The sequence below is a fragment of the Pistacia vera genome, unplaced genomic scaffold (assembly GCF_008641045.1).
Source record: "Pistacia vera cultivar Batoury unplaced genomic scaffold, PisVer_v2 Contig701, whole genome shotgun sequence".
NCBI classification, from domain to species: Eukaryota; Viridiplantae; Streptophyta; class Magnoliopsida; order Sapindales; family Anacardiaceae; genus Pistacia; species Pistacia vera.
The window spans coordinates 450707-466009 of record NW_022196559.1 but is presented as its reverse complement, the minus strand read 5'-3'; the positions used below and the strand labels follow the sequence as shown (position 1 = coordinate 466009).

General features: G+C 40.5%; 1 non-coding gene across 1 annotated transcript; it reads right to left on the bottom strand.

The window, feature by feature from the left end:
• Window positions 1-4401: 4401 nt before the first annotated feature.
• LOC116114189 lies at window positions 4402-4508 on the bottom strand. Its single transcript, XR_004125518.1, has one exon. It is a non-coding gene; the product is annotated as a small nucleolar RNA R71 (small nucleolar RNA).
• Between the last annotated feature and the right edge of the window lie 10795 nt (window positions 4509-15303).

Sequence of the window (15303 nt, the reverse complement as noted above, 5' to 3'; positions counted from 1 at the left end):
GGTTGGGCCGGAGATGAATATATCTAGTTTGTAAATATGACTAACACAAATCAAACATTTAGTCCAGTGGTTGGAGAGTTGGGCTTTAGTTTGCATGTTTTTATTAAAAAGAAGTAAAACAAAAAACGACTTGTCATATATAAGGCTGGAATTAAAATGACATGTCGGTCCTTTGTCATCTTCTACCTCTATTCGGGTCTGCAACTTGGTACCCGACCCAAAAATTAACCCGTATAGAAACTCAAAACTTTAAAGAGGCATATCTAAGTCATTTTAACTCTATTTTTTATGATTCAAAAGCCATTTTCTTCATAATTTCATAAGGAATCTAATAGTCTAATTATCATTACCAAAAAAACAACTTTTTACCAGCAAAAAATTCAAAATTCAGAACTGCATTTAATCAACAAGTAACATGCTTTAACATAACAGTACGAATTTAAAACAATATAAACCACGACTCTAATACCATTGTTGGAAAAAATACAGAATAACAAATATTCTATACTAATCCCAAGATCATATTCATAATCACCAATTGCAATCACATTTTGTATATAAACGAATTGCAATGTATTTACACAGCATAAATACCTCTTCTCCTTAACTTTGAAGCAAAAATTGAATCTGGAAGAAAACCACATAGAGTATTTTTCTTTTTCAATTTTTAGAGAGAGAGAGCATGTATATCTTTGTGTATATTGGTGTTATCTCTCTAGAAGAAAAAAACTTTCTTTTATATGGGTGGCGGTTAGTGAGAAATTGCCTTTGGCAGTTTCCACTTCACACGCATCTTAGGTTAATCCATCATGGGTGCATCCTTATCCAATAAGTTTTGTTGCACATTTAACTTTTCTAACGTATGAAAAGCTTCAGCTTGGTTTTGTCTTAGTAATACATATGATGTTTGCAAATTTTGATTTTGTTTTTTTTTTTTAAATTTTAGTTCAATGTATCAAAAGCAATTTTTATGTTAAGATATTAAATGGGTCATTTTGTCTCTTTTTTCTAAGATCAATGGAAGTATTAAATTTTGTTATGCACATTGCGATAATTCAGTATGCTAATTGTGTGTCCACATCGTGCTATGTTCGTGCATATATCCTGATAATTTTGTGTTTGTTTTGAAAAACAATATTATTATATATATATGTCATAACTTAGCCAAATAATTTCTTATCAAGTTAATTGATTTGACCAAATTAACACCTCTAGTTTTAGTTATTGTTTAAAATAAAAAACATGAAAGTATAATAGGAGAAAACATAGGGGATAATTTCTTATATGGCTATTGTTATTAACTTCAATTGGTGATATTTCATTCATAGTTTGTTCTCTTGCAATTCGATGACTCTCTTCTTCGCCTTCCTTGGATGTTGCTATAAGACAGACTAACTAGGATGCTTCAAAAGTTTAGGAAGAACTTCACCATGATATTCATGAACATGCATTAATGGTTTGTTGTGCAAAGTTGTCTAAAATCAAAGCTAACTAGCAATCAATTATATTTTTTCTTTTTTAAAACCTTACATTAATGTTTAATTGAATGATTGAGCCTGATACCTCATTGATGTGCAGGAGAAACTTGTTTCATCACTTACTGAACATGTGAAATATCTATTTTTATTTGGTTGTGAGGACACTTGGGCTTTAGTAAGAAGGCTTCTTGAACGTGAGATTGAAGCTGCTGCACTTGGACTTTCGAATTCAATTGTTGGTTTTGAGTTGGACGAAGCTATTATTGACACAATGGTTCAAAATTTAAGGAGCTATGCAAGAACTATGACGGAGAAAAAAGCAAGAGAAGAAGCTGGCAAAGTTTTGATCCACATGAAGGATAGGTAGAGAGTTTGGTTTGCGGCGTTGTAGATTTTCCAATCTTAATCTTCATCCTTGTTGCGTAATACTTTGGAATTTTATTTTAGATTCTTTAGAGTCTTCAATCATGACGATGATTCAGTGCTAAAGGTTTGGAATAGAAGTGGACATTAAAACTATTTTGAAGGATGCATAGTCCACAATAATTTTCAAGGATTTTGATGAGAGGGAGGGAGTTAAATTAGCCTTACACTGAAAACACCTAATTGTTTTTTTGCCTTTACTATCTTGTAGTCACGAAGGGTACTGTCAGATATGGTTGTTAAACGATTAATTGAGAAGCCCGATAGGGTTAAAACCTTACTTTTTTCCTTACTTATGAGCGGCACTATTGATGTTCTAGCCTCAAACACATAGGAGGAGGTAGTATTGCGTTTGGTATAATTGTATTATCATTTTCTTGATCATATTTCTCATTTATAATGGAACATGTGCTAGGCTTCTCCAAGCGATATGTTGAAATTTGATAATCCGAGGATTATACTGTTTTATTTAGGCTTTTAGGTCAGATTTTAGATACTTCTTAGTTCATTTATGCCTGAATTGCTACTTAATTCTTTACATTTTATGTTTCAGGCCAAAATGGACATTTTGAACAAATAATGAGCGAATTGGAGTTTCTGGACTTAGAAGTAAGCGGATCTCAGAAGTTGGGAGAGTTCTGAATTAGAGTGAAGCACTATAAAGCTTGTTCCCATGGAAGAGCATCAAAGATCGAAGATTCAAGCAAAGAAGCAAGCAGAGGGCAATTCTATAATTTTAGAATTCTTCATGAAGATTTTCCACGGCTAAGTTTGTTCTTCGCCACAGCGAAAGGCATCACGCACAAGAGTCAAATTTTTACTTCGTGAATCTCGCCGCGGCGAAATCTGCGAATTCCAGTTTTCTCTAAAACGCACAGTTTCATTTTAGGTAAAGTCTTAGGTGTTTGGGCAAACTATAAGAGCAAAACTTTGCCATTTTGAGAAGGTCGTCGTTTTTAGTCTAGAGCAGCTTATTTTCATCTTCTTGAAGTTTAGATTTGACAGATTTTGGGTTGAAAAGTGAGAAGATTTGGGATTGAATATGGTGGATTCATCAACTAGGGGAGATCTCTTGTCTTTTCTCTCATTTCAATATGTTGAACTTGTGTTTATTGTTTTTCTTACTGTGTATTGTGATTCAGCTATGAACTAACCCATTTTGGGTTAAGGTTTTGATGCAATTTGGATTTCCATGGATTGAGTAATTGAGTTTTGTTATTTTCATATGCTATTGCATGATTGTGTGGTTATTCTGATTTTATTGCTTTTATTTGATGAACATGATCAGATTGAGAAATGAGTCATGTTAAGCTTCTTGGGTAATCACCATTGTAGTATTGAATGCTAGAGATAGATTTGAGAATCAATGAAATCAATCTAGGATTCCACACGCTTAATGAGCTTGGAACTATTAATCTTCAAATTGTTGGGTACGGAAGTTTAATAGGGAAAAGTAGGAAAACATAGCCTGAGAAGGTATGTTTTACAATTTAAAGAATTCGATTTACAATCAATGCATGTGAATATGGAAATAGCATAATCTGCAGGTTTAATCCATAGAGTCCGAATAAACTCAAAACCCTACCCGTTTGTTTAAATTTGTATTACCTTGTTTTTAAATCTTGCTTTCATAATTTAGCTTTGAATATTTAGCAATTTTTATTTTAGTTTTAAGTTTAATTTTCTCCCATTAATCCAAACAAATTTGATTGCTCCAACTTGAAAACAGTAGAAAACCTAGTGCTTAGCAACCAATCTTCGTGGGAACGATACTCACTCATCACTTTATTACTTTGTACGACTAGTGCACTTGCTATATTGCATGTTGTAGTAACAATGCATCAAGTATTTGGTGCCGTTGCCGGGGATTGAGTTTTGTGTTAACATTAAATTTTTCTTGTGTTAGCTAGATTGAAGCTTTATTTTCGCTTAATTGTTGTTATTTTTTTTTAGGTTGGTTTGTGATCTCACTCTTTCTATTTTTCTGTGTAGTTTATGCGAAGAGCAAGATGTTAGCCAGTGGTTCCTGTTGATCTTGAGATTGAAAGAACCACTAGAAGACTTAACAAAGAAAGAAGAGAAAGAGAGGCTACAGTGGAACCAAAGGTTATAATTGTTGAGATGGCAGAAAATAGAACACCAAGGGAGTTTTCAGTTCCCTCAATTGATGGCAGTGGGTCGAGTATTACTAGACTAGCAATACAAGACAACAACTTTGAGATAAAGCTGACAATCATCCAGATGATCTAACAGTCGGTATAGTTCAGGGGAGATTTGAAGGAAGATCCAAATCTACACATTGCCAATTTTTTGGAGATTTGTGATACTTTCAAGTCAAAACGGAGTGTCAGATGATGCCATCAGATTGAGACTGTTCCCGTTTTCATTGAAGGATAAAGCTAAGGGATGGTTAATGGCATTACCAACAGGAACAATTACAACATGGAATGATTTAGCACAGAAGTTCCTGACCAAATTCTTTCCTCCAGCAAAGTCGGCAAAGCTGAGAAATGATATCACATCGTTTTTACAAGAAGAGTTGGAATCATTGTATGAGGCTTGGGAGAAATACAAAGAATTACTGAGAAGGTGTCCATATCATGGGTTGCCAGTTTGGATGCAAGTCCAAACATTTTATAATGGATTGATGGTGAATGTACAAACTATGGTGGATGCAGCATCGGGAGGAGCACTGCAAAATAAGACTCCAGAAGAAGCTCACAAGTTGCTTGAGGTTCTGGCAAGCAACAATTATCAGAGACCTAATGAGAGGGTGCAACCAAAGAAATCTATGGGTCTTCATGAAGTTGATGCATATACAGCCATTTCAGCCCAACTGACCACACTTCAGAAACAGTTGGGAAGTATGTAGGTAAATTCCATTCAAGCACCTCAACTAACTTGTGAATTTTGTGCATGTAATCACGTGAGCAGCGACTGTCAAGTAGGGAACACGTTTGCTTCAGCATCATCATCGGAGCAGGTTAACTACTTGGCAGGAAATCAAAGGCAACTGAACAATCCGTACTCCAACACATATAATCTTGGTTGGAGGAATCATTCGAACCTGTCTTGGGGCAATCAGCAGAACAATCAATGGAACCAAAGAGCATTACCAAACAACCAAACAGGGGTGAACAATCAAGCAGGAGAGCAAAGAGTGACAAAATTGGAGGACATGTTCGGAAAGTTTATGCAAGAGACCACAAGTTTTATGAATGAGATGAGAACGAATTTTAGAAATCAAGGGGCGTCCATTCGAAACTTAGAGATACAAGTGGGTCAATTGGCTGATAAGTTAAATGAGAGAACACAGGGCTCACTATCGAGCAACACAGTGACTAACCCACGTGAGCAAGCAAATGCGATAACTCTGAGAAGTGGGACAGTGTTGGAAGAGGTGGAAAAATCAAAAGAAGAAGAAAGTCTATCAAAGGCAGAGAAAAAGGAAGACTCTGATGGAGAGATAGTTGCTGAAGAGAAACCATCTAGTTCTAGGGAAGAAGAACAAAGACGGGAAGTGAGGCAAAGACAAATGAAAGAGAAATTGTCATTTCCCAAGATACCACCAAAATTGGCACATCACACTCCTCCTATGCCGTTTCCTCAGAGACTGAAGAAAAAGAATCAGGATAAGCAGTTTTTCAAATTCATTGAAATATTTAGAAAATTGCATATTAACATTTATTTTGCAGATGCATTGCAACAGATGCCGAGCTACATGAAATTTCTCAAGGAGATTTTATCAAACAAAAGGAAGTTAGAGGATGAGGAAACAATGATGCTCATGGAGGAGTGCAGCACCATTCTCCAGAAGAAGCTACCCCCGAAACTCAAAGATCCAGGGAGTTTTACTATTCCTTGCATTATAGAAGACATTACCTTTGATCGAGTTTTATGTGATTTAGGTGCTAGCATCAATTTAATGCCTTTTTCTGTTTTCAGGAGATTGGGAATTGGTGAAGTAAAGCCAATGACAATGTCGTTGCAACTTGCAGATAGATCCATCAAACATCCAAGGGGTATAGTCGAAGATGTGTTGGTGAAGGTGGACAAGATTATCTTTCTGGCAGATTTTGTTGTATTAGACATGGAGGAGGATAAGGAAATGCCTCTTATTTTGGACTGACCATTTTTTGCCACGGGAAGAGCACTCATTGATGTGCAAGAAGGAAAATTACTGTTAAGAGTTCAAGATGAAACAGTAACGTTCAATGTGTTTGAAGCTATGAAGTTTCCATCCGAGTCAGATTCGTGCTTTAGTGTTGATGTGGTGGATAAACTAGTAGCAGAGGTCATTAAAGAGAACACTCCACAACTACCCTAGAAGCGCGTATTGCCCAATCAAGAACAATAGAGGTAGACGAGTCAGCAAGGAATGAATGTGCTAGATTGTTGGAAGCACTTTAGCTGATTGATGAGAGCCAAGATCTAGAATTTGAGGAATTTGATTTTGAAAAAGAGAAGGAAAAAGAAAGAAAGGAAGAACCTCCAAAGCTTGAGCTGAAACTTTTACCTTCCCACCTCAAATATGTGTATCTTAGGGAATCAGAAACCTTCCCAATAATAATCAATTCAAGGTTGAGCAATTTGGAAGAAGAGCGGTTAATTCGGGTGTTAAGGGAACACAAATCGGCAATTGGATGGCCTATTACGGATATTAGATGCATCTCTCTATCTTTTTGCATGCATAAGATACTCATGGAGGATGATATCAAGCCTAGAGTTCAACCACAATGAAGATTGAACCCTTCGATGAAGGAAGTGGTGAGAAAGGAGGTGGTGAAACTTCTAGATGCGGGAATAATTTATCCCATTTCTGATAGTCCATGGGTGAGTCTGGTGCAAGTGGTTCCGAAAAAGGGAGGCATCATAGTGGTAAAGAATGAGAGCAATGAATTAATACCAACTAGGATGGTCACAGGCTGGAGAGTGTGCATTGACTACCGGAAATTAAATGAAAGGATCATTTTCCACTTCCTTTCATTAATCAGATGTTGGAGAGATTGGCAGGGCATGCTTATTACTATTTCTTGGATGGTTATTCAGGATATAATCAGATTGCCATCGCTCCTAAAGATCAAAAGAAGACGACCTTCACTTGTCCCTATGGCACCTTTGCTTACTGAAGGATGCCCTTTGGGTTGTATAATGCACCAGCCACATTTCAGAGATGCATGATGTTGATCTTTGGAGATATGGTGGAGCGGTTTATAGAAGTTCTCATGGATTACTTCTCTGTTTTTGGTTCGTCCTTTGATAATTGCTTATCTAATATCTCTTTTGTTTTGCAGCGATGTCAGGAGACAAACTTGGTGCTCAACTGGGAGAAGTGCCACTTCATGGTCCAGGAAGAAATAGTGCTTGGTCATAGAATCTCAAAGGACGGAATAGAAATGGATCGAGCAAAGATGGACGTGATTTAGAAGCTGCAACCACCCTCCAATTTTAAAGCAGTTCGAAGTTTCTTGGGGCATGCGGGGTTTTATAGACGGTTCATCAAGGATTTTTCTAAGATCTGTAAACCCCTTTGCAATTTATTGATTAAAGATGTTGCTTTTGATTTAATGATGAATGCATGCATGCCTTTCCAGCTCTAAAAAAGTTATTAGTGCCTGCACCTATTATTGCAGTTCCCGATTGGGGACTACCATTTGAATTGATGTGTGATGCTAGTGATTTTGCACTAGGAGTAGTGTTAGGACAAAGAAAAAAAAAAGTGTTGCATGTAATTCAGTATGCTAGGAAAACACTCACTGATGCACAATTGAATTACACCACCACTAAAAAAGAATTGTTGGCTGTGGTTTTTGCTTTTGATAAATTTCGTTCATATTTGCTAGGTGCCAAGGTGATAGTCTACACGGACCATTCAACACTCAAGCACCTATTGGCAAAGCAAGAAGCGAAACCTTAGCTGATAAGATGGATCCTATTGCTACAAGAGTTTAAGTTGGAGATACGAGATAAGAAAGGGTCGAAAAATGTGGTGGCGGACCATTTGTCAAGGATTGAACAACCAATTCAGGGAAATGAAGAAGAAACCCAAATCAGAGAAACTTTCCCTGATGAGAAATTGATGAGAGTGGAGGAAGCACCGTGGTATGCAGATTTTGCAAACTACTTGCCAATGAGAGTGCTCCCCATCGACATGACCTTCCAACAAAAGAGGAAGTTTTTCTCAGATTTAAAATACTACTTCTGGGAAGAGTCATTTCTTTATAGACACTATGTTGATCAGATGATACGTAGGTGTGTTCCGAAAGAGGAAATGGAGAGTATTCTAAGGCATTGTCATGAGAGGGAAGTAGGTGGCCATTTTGGAGGAGCTAGGACAGCAACCAAGGTTCTTCAATCTGGGTTTTACTAGCCCACCCTTTTCAAGGATTCTTTTTGGATGGTTCAGAAATGTGACCAATGCTAACGAAGTGGGAATATTTCAAAGCGAGATGAGATGCCACTGAATAATATTCTTGTTGTTGAGCTGTTCGATGTATGGGGAATTGACTTCATTGGTCCTTTCCCAAATTTTTACGAGAATATGTACATATTGGTAGCGGTGGACTACGTATCAAAATGGGTGAAAACAGTTGCATTGCCATCCAATGATGCCTGGGTGGTGGTTAATTTTGTGAGAAAGAATATTTTCTCAAGATTTGGAGTACCACAGGCAATCATTAGTGATGGAGGATCTCATTTTTGCAACAGGCAATTGGATACACTATTGGGGAAATATGGGGTGAAACATAGAGTTGCGACACCCTACCATCCACAGACTAGCGGACAAGTGGGATTTTCAAATAGAGAACTATAGAGAAGACAATCAGTGCATCGAGGAAAGATTGGTCACGGAAGTTGGATGATGCATTATGGGCCTACTGCACTGTATTTAAGACTCCGATTAGTATGTCTCCATTTAGGATGGTCTATGGGAAGGCATGTCATTTGCCGGTAGAACTCGAGCATAAGGCCTACTGGGCAGTGAAGTAGCTCAACATGGATTTACGAGTTGCTGGGGAAGAAAGGATGCTGATTTTAAATGAACTTGATGATTTCCGTCAAGAAGCTTATGAGAATGCTAGGATGTACAAGGAAAAGACCAAAAAGTGGCATGACAAGCATATCAGGAAGAAGAACTTTGAAGTGGGTCAGAAAGTGTTGTTGTTTAATTCTAGACTTAGGCTTTTCCCAGGAAAACTTAGGTCTCGATGGTCTGGACCCTTCATAGTTACAAGAGTTTACCCATTCGGAGCGGTGGAGGTGTCACATGAAGAGAAAGGCACATTTAAGGTCAATGGCCAGAGGTTGAAGCCATACATTGACGGAGTGATTAGTTGCAAGTCAATTCCCCTCCGGCTTGACATTCCGACATGAGAACTTGAGAGAGTCGAGCTTTCCGACTATAAACAAGCGCTCCTCTGGAGGCAACCCAAGTGTTTTCATTTGTTGTTGTTTATTTATTATTTTAAAGTTGTTTAGTTTTCTCATGATTTTTAGATGAAATCTAATTTGTGTATTTTTGGGTGTTTCAGGTGAATTATCGAATCAAGGTGGAAAATGGAATTTTTCCAGTTTTCGCCGCGGCGAAGCACATTTTGAAAAATTTGGAATTCAAAAAGTCCCAGACTTCACTGAGGTGATGAGCCTTTGTATTTTTCCGCCGCGGCGAAGCAAGTTAGGCAAAAATCACTAAGGGAAAATTCGTCACAGCGAAGAAAGTTCTTCACGGAGGCGATGAGCTTTTGTAATTTTTCGCAGCGATGAAGAATTTGTCTTTGCCGCGACATCGACTGGGTTGGGATTCTAGGGTTTTAAAGTGAAGAACTTCGCCGTGGCGAAGTTTGTTTTTTTATAAATACCCACGCTATTTTTTCATTTTCAACGCAAAAGTTCAAAATACAATTGAGAGAAAATTTTTCCTACTTCAATCCAGAGTTTTCTTCAGCAAATTCCCATCACTTTTCCTCATTTCTTAACTCTCCCAAACACCAAAACAACTCTTTTTAACAACGATTTTTGCGAAAATTGAAGAAAGTTTTGGAAACCCTTGGTTTTCAAAATTTGGGGATCTTGCCATTTGAGCCGCAATTGATGAAATTGGTGGTGAATACTCCCAAGTTTTGGTAAGATTTCAAGTTCCCTAAGCTTTTAATTGTACAATTTCCAGTTTAGAGTGGTGGATCTGAAAATATTGATTGTTGATTGAGTTGTGGATTTTTTGGTGCTATTGTGCGTTGATTTTGTTTGAGGAAGTATTGATTTTGCATTTGTTGGTATTGAAGAGTGTGGGTTTTGAATTTTGGAGTGTTTGGTTGAGTTTGGAAGAATCGTAGTTTGGGGGTCTAGTTGCAAAATTTTGGAAGTGTTGTTTTATTGTAGTTGTTCATAGGGCGTTTAGGGTTGAATTTTTGGGTTGAATTGTTGAGTTTATTGGTGGTTTGAAAAAAAAAATGCCGCTCAAAGTGTTGTCCAAGGGGAAAGGAAAAGGAAAGAAAGTGGACAACCGATTTGTGAATGATAAGGCTCAGAAACGATATGAAGGGGCAATCCAAAGGAAAGATAAAGGATTTATTCTTGAGTGTGGATTAACCACGAGCCAGACTGCGGATTGGAGTTGAGGGAGACGTTGGGAATTATTTATGAGTGCACCTGCACATGCGGCCGTAGAGCCAATAGTGCGAGAGTTTTATGCCAACCTCCTGGAGTGTGAATCTGGTCCTGTGTTTGTGAGGGGTACTGATGTGGCATTTAATGCGAAGGTCATCAATGATTTTTATAACCTGCCTAAGATTGACCGTAATGATTATGAGGATTTTAGGAAGACACAGTTTGAGGATGACATTATTCTTCCGATCATTACAAAACTGAACACCGCTTGGGATATTTCAAAAAAAGGCAGGAAGAGCATCAAAGGAACTAATTTGACATCGGTAGCTCGGTTGTGGCAGTACTTTATCTCTGTGAGGATGATGTCGGAGACGTACTATAGTACGGTGACTTATGAGAAGGCATTATTGCTCTATTCCATTGCCACAGGAAAGAGAATGGATGTGGGACAAATTATTCTGAAAAACATTCTGCATGCAGCCAAACCAGGGCGAGGGAGTTACCCTTTCCCACATCTCATTACAGAGTTATGCACTCGAGCAGGCGTCGAGGCAGCTGATGATGAGCCACTTATCTATGTTGCCCCAGTTCTTGACTCAGACTATTATCACAAGCATCTTGAACGTCCAGACGGTGAGCAACCCAGCGTAGGGACAAAACAACGGAGAACCACACAAGGTGCTACCACATCATCCAGTTCCACAACCACTATGAGGGAAATGATGCAGTAGATGATGGGTCAGATGAAACGGATGGCAAAACGTCAGGATTGGCTGGCAGAGCAGACCAAGATGATGTATGACATGCAAAATAGCTGTTTCACCAAGCTCAATATTGATACTTCAGAATTCCAATGGGTTGACTGGGATTCAAATGAATGGATGGGTTTCGACTCAGAAGAAGACAACGTCGAGGGAGGCGAGGATGTCGAAGAATGAACTTGAACAGCTATTTTTGTATTTTACTTTTGTTTATTTTAGTTGTTTTTTGTATTGTCATTTCGAACAATGAACTAATTTGCTTTTTGTTTTGGATTGTTTAATTTTTGTTTTAGTTTCCTAGTAGTTGAAAAGGCGAGATTAGGGTTGTAATACTTTCACATTAGTCAGTGAACTTTTCTAACATAGTGGCCACTATAGACATAAAAATCTACTTGTACGGAAGGAGGGTCTGATCCCATAAGGTTGAGGCCACTAGCAATCCGCTGCACCTGCACATGTAGAGAAACAAGCGTGAAGCGAACGGAAAACACCGGGGTGGTGTTTGCTGTAGGCACTCTGACGGTCAAGTCAGCCAGGCTGAAAGAGGCTAGTATAGTGAGGGCTAGGGAGTAGAGACGTTACCGGAAGTCTAGTAGGGGACTGTGACTACGGCGATGATATGAAGCTCTTAAGTAGAAGCTTCGAGTGTGAAGGTGTAATGTAATGTGTCTTGTGAGAGGGCTAGCCTCTGTTTATATAGTGACTGTCTGGTCTCCCAATCCTGGTAGAAGTAGGACTCCTAGTGTGATTCTGATACAACCCTAGAGGAGTTAGGGTGGTGGTGAGCTGTCTTACCAGTGTCCGGATAGGAAGGTGATCCCGATCAGGAAAATAACTACGAGTAGGAAAGTGATCTGAACAGGAAGGTGACCTAGAATATTAGACTGATCAGGAATAGGAAAGTGATATGTGGGGGCCGTGGGCTCTAAATTCATTCATGGATCCAGGAAATGAACTAGGATTAAGAGGCTTATACTCGGATGGTTTGGGCCGGCTGAATCTTGTATCAACTGGGCCTAATCCGGATTGGGCTGCATCGAGATTGGGCTGCATCGAGATTGGGCCGCATCGGGATTAGGCTTGGCTTCTTCTTCATTATCAGGTCCGTTTTCCTATTTGGGCCAAGGACGATTTTTGGCCCTAACAATTTGCCCCTCACTCTCTGAGTTAAGAATTTCTTAAGTCAAAGAGTAGGAAGCGATCGAGGTACGCTCGGTCTTCCTTCTTGGACGACCGATTGTTTAGTGTAGCTGAACAGTTAGGTGATTCGTAGTCAAGGGACGTTCGATATTCATTACTGGTCTGAAGTGTGCCATCATCACAGAATGGCGTGCCTGATCGGTGTGATGGGTCAAAGGGATTGAGAACCGAGGCTTCGATATGTCCTACTGACTGGAGAGACCGAGGTATCCGCTTGGCATGCCGGGTCGAATGAGTTAGGGACTATATTAAAACTGAAGGTTCACTCAGTCGGGGTGCTCGAGGGATCGAGTGGAAGAAATATGCGAGCTCATTGGCTGTCCAGTCCTCTGCTCGTGGAAGAATAATGGGTGAGGCCTCCTATCTTTTTTATCTAGAGAGCTCGGGCCGGGCCGTTCCAAGCTGGTTGACCAGTCGAAAGGATCTCTTGGACTTGTGAACCATGGGAGCATATTGGGTCATTCTGGCAGTCGTGTGTTGGGTCGGTTGGGAAGGTAGGGCGATGGAACGTGGCTTCCGTATGGTGCTGTAGTTTTCTAGGTGGCTTGGATCCCCGCCACATGTACGGTGGAGGTCCGCTTCTGGTTTTCAAGGCGGGAAAACGAAGAGACGCTTTGACGGTTGGCCAATCGTGGGCTTCCACGTGTCTTCGTCTGTCAGGTTTCCCTTTATAAAATCGAATGGGCGGACTGTTCATCTTCCATTTTGTGTTTCCCTCCCGTTTTTCTGTAGAAATTTTTTCTTTTTCTTCATCTTCGTTCCAGTTTCCTTGAGCAGTGGAGGCGCTTCTTTTTGCAGTTTTTCGCGATTGTTTTGTGGTAAGTACTATTTCCTTAGGCTGATTTTCAGTTTGCTTCATTTGTATTGAGTTTTTGAGAAATAGGATGAAAAGTTTGTGTGGTTTCGACTGGTTTTGAGGTGCTTAGAAGTTTGGAGTTTTGATTTTCTAGAATAAGCTTGAACTTTTGGATTTTCGGTGTGTTTTTGGCAAGTTCATTGGTTTTTTAGTGTTTCCAAGTGTTTTGGACAGAATCGGGAAGACGAAGTCGAGTCAAGTATTGTTTGGTTCGGTCAGTCTATATGACCGATTAGTGAGGGAACGTGCGGAGTGGATTGAATAGGTGATCGGTCATCCAAACCGAGTGGGTGATTTTGAGTTGGTGAATCGGTGAGCAAGGGCGACTAGACTTAGTGTTGAATTCGAAGGCGGGTCGGTCACTTGGGGCGAGCAAAGAAAGACTTGAATCTAAAACCGGGTTGGTCGGTAGAGAGGGTCGACCAGGGTTTAAGAGTGAACTTGTTGTCGGCTAGGTCGACCGGTGCTGAGAGGCGAGTGATAACTAGGTGTTTGTGGCCTTGTTCGATCGGTAGCTCAGGCCGAGTGGTAGCTTGACAATTAGAATTTTAGAGAGTTCATGGACAAGGCTTGAGTCGGTCGGTCGGTTGGGTTGGGCAATCAAGCCAATATGTCAAGCTCCAAATCAGCTAGTTCGAGCGGTATTGTGGCAGACCTAGGGGATGAGTATGAGCGTGCCCCTACCATAGTGATGATGCTTGAAGGGGGCGTTCCGATGGGCGTACCGACTGGAGTTAGTGTGGCTACCCCAGGGACGAGTGAGGCTGGCCCAAGTGGCTCGGGCAGGCATGAGAGAAGTGGGGAAGACTTCGAAGGGGCCGATAGTCTATCCTCGTCCAGTAGTAGCTTTGAGGAAGAGCAGAATCGATAGGGCAGTGAGATTTTGACCAGAGATTATCTGCCCGTGCTGAAAGACAGTGATGTGTGGCGCATCTGGACCTTGTATCACATCCCAAATTTGGTTGATATCCGAAAGTCGCAGTCGTACGAACGGGTCGACTGGGAGGCACAGGGCTAGATTAGTGTTTACAAGAAGTGGTTTCATGACGGATTGAGGCTACCTATCCCTCGCCTCATCTGGGAAGTGTTGAACCATTTCATGATTGCCTTGTCTCAGCTCATGCCGAATGGTTGGAGATTACTAATGGCTCTAGAGGACCGGTGTGTTTGGAATTAGGTGAGGTTTGGGCTGCACAAGCTGTTATACTCGTACTTCCTAAAGGAGAATGATAAGGAAAAGGGTCGGTATCTGCGGAACTTGAGGCATGATCGGTCTCACCTAGTGACCAACCTGCGGTCCAGTGATAAAATTAGAAGGACCGATACTTCTTCTTGAGGGGTCAGGCTGTCTTGGGAAAGAGGGGACAGGGCGAGATCCCAAGTAGCTGGCGAGCTAATGAAGAGAACTCAATTGTTTCTTTTGCACTTTGATTACTAAATCTTGATTGTGTTTTTTGTTTGCAGAGCTTGAGTAGAATCGGGCTGGGCAAAGCGAAGACGGCTTGAACGTTGCAACCCAGAAGGTGTTAGCCATCCCGTCGGAGTAGAGGGACTAGCTAGCGGTGCTAGCAGAGTCCAACTTAAGGACCAGAATTCTTTGGACCGGAGTTGAGGCGATCCAATGAGGTACTCCTTTCCCCTCGCTGAAGCAGACTTGGGATGTGCTTCCGAGTTGATACTGCAATCATATCATTTTTGGTGAGTCCGGGCTGAACCCACTAACCGTTGGAGAGTTTGCGCTTGCAGAGTCACTGATGAAGAAACTGACCGTTCCAAGTGCGAGCGAGTCCATCGCCTGGCAAATGGAGAAGAGGAGGAGGGAGTCCTTGGCTAGGGAGGAGAGGAGAGCAGAAAATGTGTTAGCGACACCGCCGAGTTAGCAGCTTGCAGTCGGAGCTAGATCGTCCCAAACCATGGTCATGGATGAGGAGGCCGAGACGATTACATTTAAGATTTCGGCTACTGCGTCAACTTACTC